This window comes from Scyliorhinus canicula, chromosome 9, assembly GCF_902713615.1.
Source record: "Scyliorhinus canicula chromosome 9, sScyCan1.1, whole genome shotgun sequence".
Classification (NCBI taxonomy): domain Eukaryota; kingdom Metazoa; phylum Chordata; class Chondrichthyes; order Carcharhiniformes; family Scyliorhinidae; genus Scyliorhinus; species Scyliorhinus canicula.
Genome location: NC_052154.1, coordinates 75,890,061 through 75,906,748, shown reverse-complemented (window position 1 = coordinate 75,906,748; position 16,688 = coordinate 75,890,061). Strand labels below are relative to the sequence as shown.

Genomic DNA, 16,688 nt, shown 5'->3' with positions numbered 1-16,688 from the left:
TGGGCTATGGTTGATCGACCGGGGGGTGGGAGGGTCCTTCGACCAGCCTTAGAATGCCCCCAACGGATAGGTCATCAATCTGCTCAATCCACACCCGCCAACTCTCCCGTAACCTTGTGTTTAGCCCACCCGGAGCAAACCTATGATTCCCGCAGATCGGCGCCCAAACCGGGTCTATAAACCAGCTCCACCCACATGCTGACATCACTGATAAACACCCATTTCTTAAAGTTACTCTCACATGACACTGCCCATGGCACCTAACATCCTACCACCCCCCTCCACTGATTTCCCTACTTCGCTGGACACTCTCCCATGGTTCAAACAACAATAACAATAAGAAAGAGAAAAAAGGAGAATAACACACGGAAGAAAAAAGAGTGCACTCATCCAGCACGACCCTCCAGCATTTCATCAAATAACCCTGAGAGAACTTGGAATGCGAGAGGACTGAATGGGCCGGTCAAAAGGTCTTGCGTGTACGCGCATTTGAGAAGCTTAAAGGCAGATGTGGCATTCTTGCAGGAAACACACCTGAAGTTCGGGGATCAGACCAGGCTGAGGAAAGGGTGGGTAGGTCAGGTCTTCCACACTGGATTAGATATGAAGACGTGGGGGTTGGGGTCCTAATAAATAAGCGGGTAACATTTGAGGTGCGGGATATAGTAGCAGACTCGGGGGGGGGGGGGGGGGGGGCGGGGAGGGGGGGGGGGGAGGTTCATAATGGTGAGTGGGAAATTGGAGGGGATGCCGGTCATTTATCCCCAAATTGCGATGATGTTGAATTCATGAGGCGGGTGCTGGGGAAGATCCTGGACCTAGACTTGCACCGGCTGATAATGGGGGGAGATTTTAATGTGGTAATTGAGTTGAAATTGGATCAGTCGAGTCCGAGGTCCGGGGGGGGTATCGTCGGTGGTGAGGGAATTGAAAGGGTTTATGGAGCGCATGGGAGGAGTGGACCCGTGGAGGTTTGGTAGGCCGTGGGTGAAGGAATTTACGTTCTTCTCCCATGTACACAGGGTGTACTCCCAGATCGACTACTTTGTGATGTTGTTGACGGGGTGGTCGGCTCGGTGTACTCAGCGATTTTGGCCTCGGACCACATGCTGCATTGGGTGGCCTTGCAGATGAATCGGCACCCGCAGTGGAGGCTGGATGTGGGATTATTAGCAGATAAGGAGATTTGTGAGCGTTTGGGGGCTTCTATTCGGTGGTAAGTGGAACTGAATGACACGGGTGAGGTCTTGGCCGCCACAGTATGGGAGGTGCTGAAATCAGTGGTCAGGGTGGAGCTTATATCGATACGGGCACACTGGGACAAGACGGAGCGGGCTGTGATGACGAGGTTGATGGACAATATCGTGCAGGTTAATAGGAGGTATCCAGAGGCCCGGAGGTGGGGTTGTAGAGGGAGCGGCAGAAACTCTAGATGGAGTTTGGACTGATATCTACAGGTAAGGAAGTGGGGCAGCTGAGGAAGGCCAGGGGGCAGTCTATGAATACAGGGAATAGGCGAGCCCGATGTCGGCAATCAATTGAAGAAGCAGGAGGTGGTGAGGGAGATTGGAAAGATGAAGGAAAGGAGGGGTAATATTGCCTTAGACCCGGTGGGGGTCAATAGGGTATTTGAGGACTTTTACAAAAGACTATATGATTCAGAACCCCAGGTCAGGGTGGAGGGAATGAGACATTGTTTAGATGGGTTGGAGTTTCCCAAGGTGGAGGAGGACCTGGTAGAGGAGTTCGGAGTGCCCATTAGATTGGTGGAGGATATGGGGGCGATACAGGTGGGGAAGGCCCCGGGCCTGGAATTTTAAAATGTTCTCAGGGGACCTGGAGCCACTGTTGGTAAGGACATTAAATGAGGCAAAGGAGAAGGAGGAGCTCCCCCCTCCCATCTACATTGTCGCAGGCCTCGATTGCCTTAATTTTAAAGAAGGATCAGGACCGGGAGCAGTGCAGGTCCTACCACCCAATTTTATTGCTGAATGTGTTCGCTAAGTTGCCGGCTAAGATCTTGGCCTCACGGATTGAGGACTGTGTGCCAGCATTGATAGGAGAAGACCAGGCGGGGTTTGTTAAGCGGAGGCATCTGTCAGCTAACGTTAGGCATTTGTTGAACGTTATAATGATGACCTCGAAGGGACGAAATGTTGAGGTGGCGGTCGCTAGGGATGCGGAGAAGGCCTTTGACTGGGTGGAATGGGATTACTCGTGGGAGGTGCTGGGGTGGTTTGACTCCGGGCAGGAGTTTGTATATTGGGTCCGGTTGTAGTGCCAAGCGCCGGCAGCGAGTGTGTGGACGAACCGGGTGAGTTTGGAGTATTTTAGGTTGCATCATGGCAACCCATTCTCCTCGTTGTTTTTTGCCTTGGTGATCGAGCCACTTGCAATGGCGCTTAGAGTGTCAAGGGTTTGGCAGGGGATAGTGTGGGGGTGAAGGGGAGCATAGGGCCTCACTGTATGCAGACCATTTATTGCTCTACATATCGAACCCACTGGAAGGTATTGTGGGGAGCATGGGCACATTGGAGGAACTCGGCCAGTTCTCTGGAGGAATTCGGCCAGTTCTCTGGGTACAAATTAAACATTTGGAAGAGGGAGGTCGTCCCGATCCAGATTAGGTTTTTTTAAAGAGGGTTAACGCACTGATTTGGGGGTTTGCGTGGGCAGGTTAAGACCCATGGTTGAAGAAGGTGCTGCTAGAGCGGGGACATGGGCGGGGGGGCGGGGGGGGGGGGGGGGGGGCTGGCCCTGCCAAATTTGATGAACTATTCCTGGGCAGAAAATATAGCCTTGGTAAGGAAGTGGATAGTGGGGGAGGGGTTGGTATGCGAACGGATGGAGGCAGCCTCTTGTAAGGGCACTAGCTTAGGGACACTGTTGACGGCGCCTCTGCCTGTCGCGCCGGCCAGGTACTCCACAAGTCTAATGGTGGTGGCAGCCCTGAGGGTGTGGGGACAGTGGAGGCAGCACCTGAAGATGGAGGGGGACTCGGTTTGGGCGCCGATCTGCGAGAATCATAGATTTGCTCCGGGTGGGCTAAACACAAGGTTACGGGAGAGTTGGCGGGTGTGGATTGAGCAGATTGGTGACCTATTCGTTGGGGGCAGCTTTTCGAGCTTGGAGGGCTGGTAGAGGAATACGAGCTGCCCAGCGGGAATGGGTTCCGGTACTTGCAGGTGAGGGACTATATGAGGAAGCAGGTGACGTCCTAACCATGAACAATATTCAGGCTTCGGCTGGTAAGTGGAAAGTACCATTCACAAGTACCAGCCAATGACCATCTCCAATGCGAGAATGTAACCATGTTCCCATGACATTCAATTGCATTACCATCGTTGAACCCCCACGATCAACACCAGGAGCTATCATCAGAAACTGAACTGGACCAGCCATATAAATACTGTGGCTACCAGAGCAGGTTGGAGGCTGGGGATTCGACTGGGGAGGTGAGTAACTCACCTCCTGACCCCCCCCCCCCCCCCCCCCCATTCAAGAAGCTCAACACCATCCAGGACAAAGCAGCCCACTTAATTTTCATCCCAACCACCATCTTAATCATTCACTCCCTCCACACCTATGCACAGTCGCAGCAAAGTGTATCATTTGCAAGATGCACTGCAGCAACTCACCAAGGCTCCTTCAACTGCACCTGCCAAACAAACAGGGCGGGATTCTCCGTTTCTGAGACCATGAGCGGGACTCACCATTCCCCGAAGCCGACATCGTAATCGGTGATCGGGCAGAGAATCCTGCCTGATGGCGAAATCATGGACGAAGCCGGTTTTCTATCCTCCGCCCACTCCAAAATGGAATCATTGCGTCGTGCGGCGCACGCCTTGGAACAGCATTGGCGCGTCGCCTGGAAGCGCTCCTCCGATTCTCCGCCCCCGATGGGCTGAGTTCCGTGCGGGAACCCGCCGTGGCGGCTGCGGACCGTGTCCAGCGCCGCTACAGTCAGCGGGGAGCCGTGCTGCTAGCCGGGAGTGGGATTCCGCGGGGGCAGGGAGGACTGGTGGGGGATGGCCAGGAGGTGGCCTGGGGGACACTATTCGGCAGGTTGGGTTTGCGTACGGCCGGCGCTATTTCTTACAGTGCAACCGCTGCAGGTCGTCGCCGTGCCGAGTTGGCCATCTCCAGGTGTTTATATTGTGGTAGCCGGGAGTTTTACTTGCCGTGGCTGCTAGCCCCTCACCAGTTGCAGGATCGGTGAGGGTTCGGCGTGTCGTAAAATTCCATAGTTCCCACGCAGCCGTCGCCACTTAGCCTCCAAAACAGTGAATCCAGCTCTAGGTGTTGACACCAACGGAGAATCCATAGACTTTCACAACAGAAAAATCGGCGCCACCCCTGCACTGATTTCGCTACTATTAAGGCGCTAGCACCCGTACCCCGTGGAACACAATCGATTCCGATGAAAAACGGTGCACGATTCGCCAGGTCTGTGATTGACACTCTGAAGGCTGACAAGCTGCAGCCGCACATACACATTACAATCCTCACACACATTTATCCCAGCCAAAAAGATGGCACTGATTGTGCTGGAGCATGCCCATACAGCTGATGGGTCATCTGGGGCCAGGGGGCTCCCTGGGGGGCATCTATATGACTCATGGCACCGGATTCAAAGTGTGCTGTTGGCGGTGTGCACAGCTGCATTGTTGCCTTGTCGGCTGCAGCAATGGTGCTCTGTGCCCGTCCTCCCCAACCCCACAGCCCACTTCCTGGCCACCGCCCACTACTCCCTCCAGCCATGCCAGAAGCCCCATGGCCAGCAGCATAACTGTCAGCAAATTATGGCGATGTTGAACACCTTCCGTACCCCCTCTCCCTCAGCAGCCACCATGCCGGTTTCATGATCTTTAAAAGCACAAGGGAACCACGCCATCGGGAACTCGGCTCATCGGATGCAGGGAATCGTGGAGGCCCTGGAGCGTACCAGGTCGGGCCTGCTAATAGAACATAGAACAGTACAGCACAGAACAGGCCCTTCGGCCCTCGATGTTGTGCCGAGCAATGATCACCCTACTCAAACCCACGTATCCACCCTATACCCGTAACCCAACAACCCCCCCCTTAACCTTACTTTTTAGGACACTAAGGGCAATTTAGCATGGCCAATCCACCTAACCCGCACATCTTTGGACTGCAAAGATAATGATATGCAAATAGTTCCTACTGTACGTGCGGAGTAAAACGCATTCACGCCGTTTTTGAGATGACGGAGAATTATGATTTGGTGTCAAATCGGCGCCTGCCGCATGATGGAACCATCAATTCACCAGACACGTGTTTCCAATATGAATCTAGGCTTTAATAGACTTACTTCAGAGCCAGCCTGTTACCCGTTGATGAACTGTTAGTGAACTCAGGCTGACTCTGGACAAGTGTACTTATACAGCAGCACTAGGGGGAGGGGTCGTGGGCGGAGCCAAGGGTGGAGCCCAGTACAAGTTCCTGAGTACTCCCAGTGCTACTCCCCCTAGTGGTTGGAAAGCGCTACTGCGCTTACAAAGACAGTGTGAATTATCATATCATATATTACATTCACCACACCGCGCTTTTGCCGTCGGAAGCTATTCTCCGCCCAATCTCATTTCCGGATTTTGCCATTGGCTAACGGAGAAACCCCACCCACAATGTCTATCACCTAAAAGTACAAAAGCAGCAGATGCATGGGAACGCCACCACCTGCAGGATCCCCTCCAGGCCATTCACCATCCTGACTTGTAACTGTGTCACTGTTCATTCATGTCACTGGATCAAAATCTTGGAACTCCCTCCCTAACAGCACTGTGGGTGTATCTACACCATTGCGGCAGATCAAGAAGGCAGCTCAATGTCTCCTTTTCAAGGGCAATGAGGGATGGGTAATAAATGCTGGCCAAACCAGTGACGCCCACATCCTATGAATGAATATAAAAGTACAGTTCTGGCTGATAGAAATGAGTTGCATGATATTAGGACTGATATTCATTTTGATCATTTCATTTTCATGTAACTAATTCATTATATAACTGATTGAACCTGGTGCAAGAGTTATGAGAAAGTGCTTGTCCAACCTTTTTGTCAGGATGGGGAAAATACCATATGCATTATTTTTAACATGACAGAGTCAAACACAAGTTGCACTGGAACATAACTGGAAAAGTATTATTTTTCATACTAGCTTCTTTAAAACACAAGGAATAAATAGCATTGGACAAAGCACTATTTTGCAAAGACAAACTGGTTGGCCTACGGAAAATAAAGCATGCTATTTGTGTCACTGAATTAAGGTCAACAAATATTTTGTTGAAGGATTTATAAATTTGTGTTCCCAGATGGTGTTTGCTGAAGGTGCTCTGATTTATTTCTTTTCACCATTTGTAACAGCTCATTTCGCAGCATGAATTGTTTACAGCATTAACATTCACATTCATTTTAACTGAAAGATAAAGGTGCAAGTTTTACTCATCTTAAAACTCTTACATAATAATGTGATCATAAGAAATACCTTGGAGCGTATTAATCCATTATCGTTATGACTTTGTAATCTTTTTTGAGACCATTGACAATAGAAATGCAACCACATATTTTGAATTCAGGGAAGGTTTCAGCTACCCAAAACTTCAGTGGGTGTTCTTCACCTACGACTCAAATTCATAGAATAGAATTTAGAGTGCAGAAGGAGGCCACCCGGCCCATCGAGTCTGCGCCAGCCCTTGGAAAGAGCACCCCACCTAACCTCTACCCCCATCCCCATAACCCAGTAACCCTACCTAACCTTTTGGACACTAAGGGCCAATTTAGCATGGCCAATCCACCTAACCTGCACATCTTTGGACTGTGGGAGATAATCGGAGCACCTGGAGGAAACGCACACAGACACAGGGAAAAAGTGCAGACTCCACACAGACAGTCAGCCGTGGCCGGAATTGAACCCGGGGCCCTGGAGCTGTAAGGCAGCAATGCTAACCACTGTGCCACCTAATTGTTGTATGTGTGATGACTTTGTGCTTTTGGGAAAAGCCTGTATTTTCTTTTGTGACAGGTATCTTTAATTTCAATGTGCAACTGGTGCATTCTGAAAAGGGTGCAATTGGACTTCCTAGCAAGCATGTTGGTTCCAAGAAATGCCCAGGTGACCTGAGGTTGCTATGGGGAGGAAAGTTCAAAGCAAAGGTTAAATAGAAAGCTAATTGGAGATCAAATTACAGCTGGTCTCAGAACCTGCAGTTCAAAACACAGAATTAGTGTGAGGGGAAGCAAGCGGAGCTCCCTATGAATAAATCAACTTTGTGATGGCAGTAAGTAGAAAATACAACTCCAGACTCCCTTGATGAAGAAACATGCGAGGGAGCTGAATGTTTATATCAGAGGACTAGACTGTGAAGTGGGTGTGCTAGTTTGTCAGTGGAAAAGGAACTCTGGGAGGCTGCGTCATCAGAACTATCACGACCCGAGCGTGAGGATTCATAGATGGTCAGTATTAACCACAAAGTGAACTTTGGATGAAATATGCCTTGAAAATGCTCAAGTGCCAAACCTACATACTGGATCCTACAAACTGAGATTGTATGTGGTGCCACAATCGTACTGAAAGTGATGTGAGTGCTTGTGACTACATGAGTTGCATTTTTGTTGTATTGGCTGTTTAAAGTGAAATTTATCTTCTGACTTGCAATATCATTTGCTTGTTAACTTTTGAATCGTGTGGATTTTTGTTTGAATGTTACAGTAAATAATTTTTAAAATGAGGTCCATCTTTTTTCCCCCATTGGAGTATTGGGAATTCCTTTATTTTAAAAGTTATTGATCTGAACAAAGATTGTAGCATATGTTTGACAAGATGGTTGGCACCCATATGCAATAGAACATGGCAACAGAACATTTCACCATTTCATGCACCCAGTCCGTGTCACAAAGTAAGTTTGTCTCTAATATCTCAGAATGTTTGCTGTTTACTAACTTGAAAAGTATCCATGTGGTGTCTCATCATAGTTGGTATTTCTGATGGTTGTTGAACACTGCACTTTCACTAATACTGTCAGCGACCAGCACCTCATCATTAACAATGTCAGGAAGCACTAATATTGCCACGCCCGGAGCTCCTACAAACTGCCCCTAAACATTGCCGCACTCACTTCAACATAGTCATCATCCCATAGTTAGTTGTCGGATGCACCATCAAGATCTGTGACGCCAAACCCGACCCTATAACCAACATTGCCATTGAATGCAGTAGTCTCAATAGGACTGCTAACTAATTTTGCACTGTCACCAACACTGTCATCAAACACTCCACACTCACTAATACTATACTGTACTCCCATCCTACTAGCAAAAGAGATAAATGTTAGCCAGGCTTGCACCTTAAACAGAGAAAATACTAACTATTATTCAGAAAATGGAATGCAGAGCTCAGTTTAGAGACAAAGTTTGCAAGGGAAAAAGAGGCTGGAAGATCTGCATAGCTTGGAGCTAGAGGAAGAACTCTATAGTAGTCCTCATGGTGAAACCAAGCAGTTAGCTTGGAGCAGGCAGTACTTGGCCCAGACTTGAGCTGAGGAGTCTACAGTTGCGAGGTCTTAAAAAAGGTTGGTGGGTTGCTTAGCCAACAATGGAAGGATCCCTATAAAATCTTGTATCTCGGAAGAGTAGGTGGAACATTGAGAATAAATCAGAGGAGAAAAGATGTGCAGGTTAGGTGGATTGGCCATGATCAATGTGGGGGGTTGTGGGGGAGTGGGCCTAGGTAGAGTCTCTTTTGGAGGGTTGGTCCAGACTCAATTGCACTGTATGGATTCTATGGCTATTAGGGTGAATTCTGGAGGGCATACTTTTGGGTTGCTTCCAGAAGAAGTGAATGAACTCTCAAGATCTGGTAACGTATACCAGAACTCAGGTGGAACTAAAGAGTAAAACAAGGAATATAACAAATAATTACAAAACATAGCCATCAGCTAATCATGTTTGTCTTGTTTATTTTTTTTCTATACACAGTAAAGTTTGTTTTTGTTTAAATACATGACACTTGTGGCGTGTTTCTTCCAGTTGGTGACTGGATTCTCAGCTTCTCTTTCAACGGTCTCTATGGGGATTGGCTGTAATGTAGGAAATGTGGCACACAATCAGTGCACGGCAAGCTCCCACAAACATGGTCATGGCCAGCTAATCTGTGGTAGTGATGGAGGGATAGATATTAGCTCGGGAACTTCCTATCTCTTCTGCAAAACACACCATAAGACGTTGTACACCTGAGAGGATATGTGACGCCTCAACATCTTACCTAAAAGGCAGTAAAAGTAACACTCCTTCCGCCTGAAAAATTGATATGTTGAAGCTAACAAATCTGAGATGTCTCTGGAGCCAAACTCAAGGCGAGAATGTTGCCACTGAAGCAAATATAAGGCTCTCTGAAGTGATTGATGACAGGGGTCTGGTACAGGCTGTGCTCTGTAGTCTAGTCACACGCTGCATTCTCGACAGTCTCCAACCACTGGGTGTTTGTTTAACTCTTTAAAGGGGTGAGGGATGCGGCCCGAGTTAAGACGGGGAGGAAATCAGCGCCCGGACTGAAGCGAGAGGAGAATTGGCGCCATTCATGAGCAAAGCAGAACTCAGTTCGGTGAGGCGGTTCGGTGCTGACCTTCAAGCACTGTTTGGAATGACAGACTCCCCAACCCTCCCCCTGACCAGCCAACTCCCAGTCTCACTAATGCAATCCAGATGTGCTGTCCTTGGCTCCCACGGATTCCTGGCGAGCTTCTTGCCTGATGAAGCTGTCCCTTCGCCGCCAGCTTCACGGGCTCGGTTCTCCAATCACTGTGCGGTGCTCGGCACCGACTCTTCTCAGGTAAGGTGTGTGTTTCAGAGCAGCAGCGCTGAGAGGCTGCGGACGGCCTGCAAGCCAACTCCCCCTTCAGAAAGGATAGGTTGCAGGAGGGGGAGGGGGGAGTCCCGGGGACGGGACGGGAGGGGGTGGCCGGGGGTCCCGCGGAGGGAGGGGGGACACCAGGGACGTCCCGGATACGGGGGCTGGAGTGGGATGGACGTCCCAAACACGGGGGGGTGGGATGGGGGGGGGGGGGGGGGGGCTGGCATAGGGGTACTGGTGAGGGGGGTTGGGGTGGGATGGGACGGGGGTCCTGGGGAAGTGATTGGATTGGGATGGGGTCCTGTGGAGGGGGGTTGGGATGGGATGGGGTCCTGGGGAGGGTTTTTGGGATGGGATGGGGGGGCTGGGGTGCATCCCAGGGAGGTTCGGATGGGTTGGGGGGGAGCAGATCTCAGGAGAGGGGGTAGCGTGGGAAGGGGGCCCCCGGGAGGGAGTGGGGGCCCCAGGGTGGAGGAGTGAGTTGCGGAGAGGTCCGGGAGGGGGGGCAAAGTTCAGAGTTTACTCAGGCCTCCTATCAGGGAAAAAGGAGCCTCTTCCTGCGACTTTATAACAGATGTTATTTCATAACAGGGTCATGTGAGAATCAAGCATAATCTTCCTGGCTCCAATGTGATGTTTTATTTCTGGTAGATTGTATAAGAATGTAGCAGCACCGCCAGTTGTTAAGGGCATCCTACGATGCTGAGAGCAACTACTGGGGAAAAGCCTCTGACTATCCACTCTGTCTATGCCCCTCATAATTTTGTAGACTGTGGTAGTATGACTAGGGACATTACGGTACCCTAGAACCGAGCTGCCATTGGTGCAGAAGACTCGCTGCCCATTGGCCCAGGCAAGTCATGTGCCTCTCTGCCGATTGGCTGAGGCAAGTCATGTGCCTCCCTGCCGATTGGCTGAGAGGTAGGTAGCTCCGCCTATGAGGTGGAGTATAAGAACCCGTACCGGCTGGCAGTCGGCCTTTCTCTCTGTACGTCTACTGCCGGGCACTGTTGCTCATTCTGGGTGTGTGTGCTTCACACTCAATTTGGCTCTGTTTCGTTACTTAGCTCTGGAGTCGCCAGGTATCGTTAAGATACCGCCACAAGTTTCAAGGTCAAGTTCAAAGCAATAAGCCATACACCAATTAGTAAGTTCAAACAACTGAGTTTATTATAATACAATTATAATACTACCCATGCACACGCTAAGAGGATTAAACTATTCCTACCACTAAATAAACCAATACTTATCCTTAAAGGGAACTGCCAGATCAGGGGACAAGGCCTCTTGCTGTGCTCTGGTCTGCAGACTTCAAGTTGGTACGTGTTAAAAAGGGGTCAGGAGTGTCTATCTCTGGTAGCGATCATTGTGAGACACTTACTTGCTGGCGGCTGCTGTCCCAAACCTCTCCTCTCTCTCGTTCAAGGTCTTCTTTGGCAAAAGCTGGTCGAAATGCTGGTCCAGAGAGGAGGGCTGGTTAAGAAGAACGAACTAAGTGTGGGACCTGTCTTTTAAAGGTCCTAGGGCTTTGTGCCCTTTTGGGCGGACCCTTTACCTGCTCGGAATCAATCGGGTCTCTTCCCAATCGATTTGTTTGAATCTCCCCAATACTGAGGCTATCTCTCGGCTACTAGGCGGGCCTTCAGGTGCTTTGTTTTTGAACCCCGTTGGTGCCGGGGTGTCTGGTTTCCCATACACTGTTGCAATCACGTCTCTATTTGTGTCCATTGTCCCTGGGATCGTTCCATTGCTATGTTAATTATCCTGGAGATTGCCTCATTAGTGTGCGGAATGTTCGTTTCGGTGCTGTCTGCTCTCTTAGCAGACAGAATACACATTGGCTTGGTGCAGCCTGCTTGTGCTGTAAACATTGTCCATTTTAACCTGCAAGCTTTGCGTTCCTCCATTTTGTATTTAGGGAATGGCCAACTTCAGTGGTTACACTCCCTCCTTGTGATCCTCATGAGAAATCATGAAGGATCACCCAAGTACGGTGTCTTTGGGTCCCCTGACCTCAGCGAGTTCCATGGCTTCTATCCTTTCCTCAACTATGGCAAAAATAATTTAACTAACAATTTCTGATTGGCGCTGTCAAAGGTGACATGTATTACCAATTGGAATCGGGAACCTCTAACTATCTCAATAAACTACTCTCATCTCATATTTAGACATTCTACAACATTCTAACCCTTAATCATTTATACAACAGCATCTTTACATTTCATTTTCTGACTCGGCAGTCGAGCTCAGAGCATTAAAATACATCCGCAAAAGTCTTTATTTACAGGTCATATCAAAATTAAATCCTTTATTACACATCAAGGGGTTGGGGGGATTGGTGGAATCCGAAAATGGGCGATTGTACTCTGTACACTGTTGAGGCACGAGAGCGGTGGGCTCTCCTTCTCCATTTCCTCATCCTGAGGGTCTGGACTATAATACATAGAACTGCAATCACCAAAAGTGATTCTATTACATACAACAAGGAGTACCATGTCAGAAATCTGGTGCACCAGGTCGGGGTACTGTTACCATTGACTGGGCTGGGGGTGGTCTGGGTTTGGGAGAAGCTAGCGAACATTGTACTGTGGGAAAGGGGGTCCGCGTCCACGCGCAACCACACAGATGCCACAATAGCTAAAAACATAGCAATTGGAGTGCTCTTCATCTTCTCTGTCTCTTCTCTTCTCTTCCTTCCTGGGATCTTGCTGTGCTGTTGCTTCGGTTCCTCTCCGAACGTCCGAAAGCTAAGGGATCAAGCATATTATCTGTTAGTGTTCAGCTTAATATCTTGACTTTAAGTATATCTGTCCTCTTGTTCCAATTGTCCCTTTATGATGGTCACTTCCATGTGACTCCCTCATTTTTTTTTCAAAAACGGATTTAGGACCAGACATATACTTATCTACTAAACCAGTGCGCGCCGTCTCGCAGAGTGTTGCAATTTACCATCCCAAAATGTTCCTGGATGTAAATAGCATATGGAGTGGCGGCCGAAGGGCTACCTTAAACAAAATGAAACCAAGCTTTAGAAATGAAAAGTCGAATGAGTAGCGTATGGGCCGCAACGGGTAAGAGTTGAATGGGATCCCCGGGTAGGGCGTGCTGTGCTGTACCTGAGCTTAGCTGACCAGAGGGGTGGTCCTCAGACAGGGCGGGTCCTCAATGCCGTTTCTCCACTGCCTGAGCAACCTGAAATGAACGGGCAAGAATGTAGGCATTGTGGAATTGCAGCCTCTATTCCCGGAATAGAGGGGCACCTAAAAAAAGGGAGGAGCCAAGATGCTCCTGGTGAAGTGTTGAGCTGGGCTCCAGACATTTCAGCTGAGTCAAGTTCTCAGAAATATCTGCGGACAAACTAACGTGCATGTGAGGTGGTCACAAGCTTTTCGGCTGAAAAGCGAGTGGCCAATCTCCATATCAAACATTTAACATACAAACATACAAACATAACCAACATGCGTGCAGGTTCCATCAGAAAGGACAGCGCTTCTCTCAAGCGGTTCCTCTTTTTACATCATTTGGACACCTCACTTCTCTGGATTTTTAATGTAAGTGATCTCCATGGGGTCACTGGAGTCGGGGTCGAAGTCGCTGAAGTGGGGGCTGTAGGGTGGAGTGCTGTGGCTGTCCTCAGTTTCACAGTCACTGTCACTGTCTCTGCTGTGGCAGCTTGTGGGCGTTCCGGGGCGTGTCCTAAAGTTGGTGGGCGGAGTCGAGGTCGAGTCTGATGAGGAACTGGTCTGTGAGGGGGAGGATGAAAATGTGTCTCTTGTGGGCGGGGCGAGATGTTCTGCTGCGTCTAGCAGGACATGGTGCAAGTGGTTTGACTGTGTTCCATAAGCCTTTAGCTGGTTAATGTGGAACCACGCAGTCTTACCGTTTAGGTACTTTATCCTATATACCGAGGGGCTGATTTTCTCCGAAATTGAGTACGGGCTGGCAGATTTTGGTGACAAAAACGTGCTGGGGTTATATACGGATAACATCACTTGTTGCCCAACCTGAAATTCTGTGGTGTGGACATTTTTGTTGAAACAGGCTTTGCTCTGTTTCCTCCTTTTACCCAATTTTACCGCAGCTGCTAACTGAGCAGACCTTACAGTCTCAACTAGTTGTTTAACTGCTTTCTCGTGTGTGAGGGCCGTCACTTCTGGGCTGGTCATGTTGAGTCCTAAAAGGAATTCAGATCCTTTCATAGGGCGTCCGGTCATGAGTGTGTGTGGGGTGAAACCTGATGATGCTGAAACAGTGTTTCTTATGAACAGAAGAGCGAATGGGAGCACTGAATCCCAAGTCGAATTGTTCTCCTGTACCATCTTTCTAAGGGTCGATTTTAGAGTCCGATTCATGCGTTCCACTATCCCGCTTGACTGGGGGTGATACGCAATGTGAAAGTTCTGTTTGATTCCGAATACGGTCAGGACGTTCTTCATGACCCGTCCTGTGAAGTGAGATCCCTGATCTGATTCTATACTTCTGGGGAGTCCCCATCTCGTAAAGATGTGGTGGGTCAGGATCTTTGCAGCTGTCTTTGCTGTGTTGGTGCGTGAAGGGAATGCCTCTACCCATTTGGTAAAGGTATCTATGACCACCAGAACATATTTATAGCCATTCCTGCAAGGGGGCAATGGACCTATAAAATCGATCTGGAGGTTTGTCCAGGGGCCATTAACGGGGCGAGTGTGGCTGAGTTGTGCCTTCTTTGAATACCTCTCCGGGTTATTCTGTGCACAAATTAAACAATTCTCGATATATTGGGTAACATCTTGTCTTAAGTTGGGCCACCAACAGAGTTGTCTAAGGTGAGTTGTGGTAGGGACGATCCCTTGGTGTCCATGACCATCATGGAATAAGGCAATCATTTGATTCCTGTCCTTTTCAGGAACCACATACAATTTGTCTTTTATGATCACACCCTCATGTGTGGTCAAAGCGTGTTTGAATTTATCGTACTGGGCCACAAAGTTTCCTTTTAAAATCTCCCGGAGATTTTCGTCCTGCTTCTGTGCCTGTACTAAATCTTCTATGTCTGTCTGTGAGACCTAAACTGAACTCACAGGGGCGCTAGCTGGTGCGCTAGCTGGGGGTGTCCAAAAATGACCTCGCCTGGAACCTGCTTTTGCCAATGCATCGGCTTTCACATTTCCAGGGGGGGATGACCTGTGGTGACTTCTAACATTGCTAATGCCATACATCCTACCCTTTGCCTTCTCTAGGATATGACGGAGCAATGGGGCTGATGGAAGGGGCTTCCCGTCTGCGGAGACAAAACCTCTTGTCCTCCACAGGGGTAGAAAGTCTGTGAGGCTGTTACAGACATATAAACTGTCCGAGTATATGTCTGCTGGGCTGGGGAACGAATCTGGGTGGTCCACTATATAAGCAATGGCCGCGAGCTCTGCTGCCTGCGCGCCTAAGTGACCTGGTAATTTTAGAGATATCTCCTCTAAAGCGCGTCCCTGCGCATCTTCCACATAAATCCCGCATCCAGTGATGCGTTCTCCATCTAAAACTGTGGATGAACCGTCCACATACATCTTTAAGGGGGCACATGTGTCTGTGTGCTGGGGGCTCTGGCTTGAATTCCCTATCTTCCTGGGGGGCGTCTTGGCAATGAATGGTCCTGTGTTGTGTAGGGGTGCTAGTATCTCGCATTCATGGGGTTGTCCTGGACACTGTAGGTTGTCCGCTAAAAGTGTGTGTGTTTTGGTCCGTTTAACTGTTATGTCCCGTCCTTGTAACAGTAGTGTCCACCTAGCTGCTCTTATCTGGCTCACTGAACCGTCCTTCAGTCGACTGTCTAAAAGTAACTGTGTGGGGGTGTGTTCGGTCAAAATGGTGATGGGATTGAGTCAGGTAATGTACGAGAAGTACTGAACTGCCCAAAATACTGCTAGTAGGTGCCTCTCGCAGGCTGAAAATCCTTGTTCTACGGGGTCTAAAAGTCTGGAGGCAAAAGCCACTGGTCGTAGCTGCTCGTGCCGTTCCTGAAGGAGCACGGCCGAGAGGGTCAGATCGGTGCTAGCTACCTCTATTGCATAGGGGGAGAGTTGGTCTGGGACGTGTAGCGCGGGTGCTGCGCTGAGGGCTTTCTTTAACTCTTCCACAGCCTCTGTATGCTGCGGAAGCCATTCCCAAGGGGCTCCTTTCTTAAGGAGGTCTGAGAGTGGGGCTGCCTTGGTTGCAAAACCATCGATATGTTTCCAACAGTACCCAACCAGTCCTAAAAACGACCGGAGGGCTGAAACATCTTGGGGAAGGGGCAATTTGACGATCGAGTAAATTCTTTTGAACTCAATCTCGCGTTTGCCGTGCGTGATGACTGTACCCAAATACATCACTTGATTCTCCAATATCTGGGCCTTTCTGGGGTTAACTTTACATCCAATACTTTGTAATAGTTCCAGGAGCTCGGACAGAAGCGTGATGTGCTCTGCCTTGGTGTCTGTCTGCAGTAATAGGTCGTCCACGTACTGTACCAGACATTCGGGTCGGGAAAATTTTGCTAGCTCATTTGCCAGCTGTCGGTGGAAAATGGAGGGGGAATTGTGGAATCCTTGTGGGAGGCATGTCCATGTATATTGCTGTCCTTTGAATATGAAGGCAAATTTGTACTGGCACGCCTTTGCCAATGGGATTGACCAGAAGCCATTGCTAATGTCCAATACCGTGAAATATTTGGAGTGGAGTCCCTGTTTGAGCATGTTCTCGGGACTTGTTGCTACCGTGGGGGCTACTGCTGGGGTAACTTTGTTGAGTTCCCAATCATGTATGGTCAGACGCCATGATCCGTCGGGCTTCCTCACTGGCCAAATAGGTG

The 16,688-nt window shown here is 49.3% G+C and overlaps 1 protein-coding gene across 2 annotated transcripts in view; it reads left to right on the top strand.

The window, feature by feature from the left end:
- Positions 1 to 9,415: 9,415 nt before the first annotated feature.
- Positions 9,416 to 16,688, top strand: part of b3gnt9 (UDP-GlcNAc:betaGal beta-1,3-N-acetylglucosaminyltransferase 9) — a 31,605-nt gene continuing 24,332 nt past the window's right edge. For both annotated transcript variants that reach the window (XM_038806941.1, XM_038806942.1), the window contains exon 1: positions 9,416 to 9,844. The gene's annotated coding sequence lies outside the window, so the exon portion shown is untranslated. The remainder of the gene's footprint in view (positions 9,845 to 16,688) is intronic.